The sequence below is a fragment of the Bombus impatiens genome, unplaced genomic scaffold, assembly GCF_000188095.3.
Source record: "Bombus impatiens unplaced genomic scaffold, BIMP_2.2 scf_1843, whole genome shotgun sequence".
In the NCBI taxonomy this organism is placed as follows: domain Eukaryota; kingdom Metazoa; phylum Arthropoda; class Insecta; order Hymenoptera; family Apidae; genus Bombus; species Bombus impatiens.
In genome coordinates, this window is record NT_178262.1 from 22,727 (window position 1) to 23,483 (window position 757).

The following is a 757-nucleotide window of genomic DNA, read 5'->3' on the forward strand; positions in this document are numbered from 1 at the left end:
GAGCACGTGGCAACGATCGCGGACGCCTAGCAAATGCATGGACGGTGGGGATGTGAGGGATGACAAAAGAAAGTAATCGGATCCGATCGAAAGTAAAATCATAAGAGTCAGTCTTAGAAAGTCACGCCTAGAGTTCGGAAGTAGATTGTAAAGTGTATTGATGTTAGAAAAAAAATAAAGTTTTCTTTTTTTATTTTTCACCTCAAATTCCTTTTTTATTTTGTTATTTTACGTGACACAATCAACGACGATCGGTAATTATTTTCCATATCGAAGCTGCCATTGGCATTTTCAAATTCGAACACTGAGATGGTTTCAACTGCTGTATCTTCAAAAATCTAGATTTTTCAATGAGATGAAGAGCGGGCAGCAGTATTGTTGAGAATTGTGGATCGTAATCGCCGAAATAAATATGCAGTAACATTTTAGTTACATGTAGAGATGATAATAAAATAGTTTCGTATTTATTTACTGTGTGATTTACAAGATGTTACATAGATACCCATTACACGTGTTTCAGCACTCTTCTAGTCTCGCTTTTATAGCATGCATACGGAACAGTGACATTCTTTTGTTCTACGAGACGCTGAGCACGCACATACTCACAAACACATAAGTGCATCACTACTGCGTAGTCGATGCAGAGTAACGCACAAAATTACATATATTGTAATAGATATAAATTCGGTGAGACGGTGTCGGCTCGCGCACTTACAATCGCAAAGTCGCTGCATACTTGCGAATCTACAGTTATATA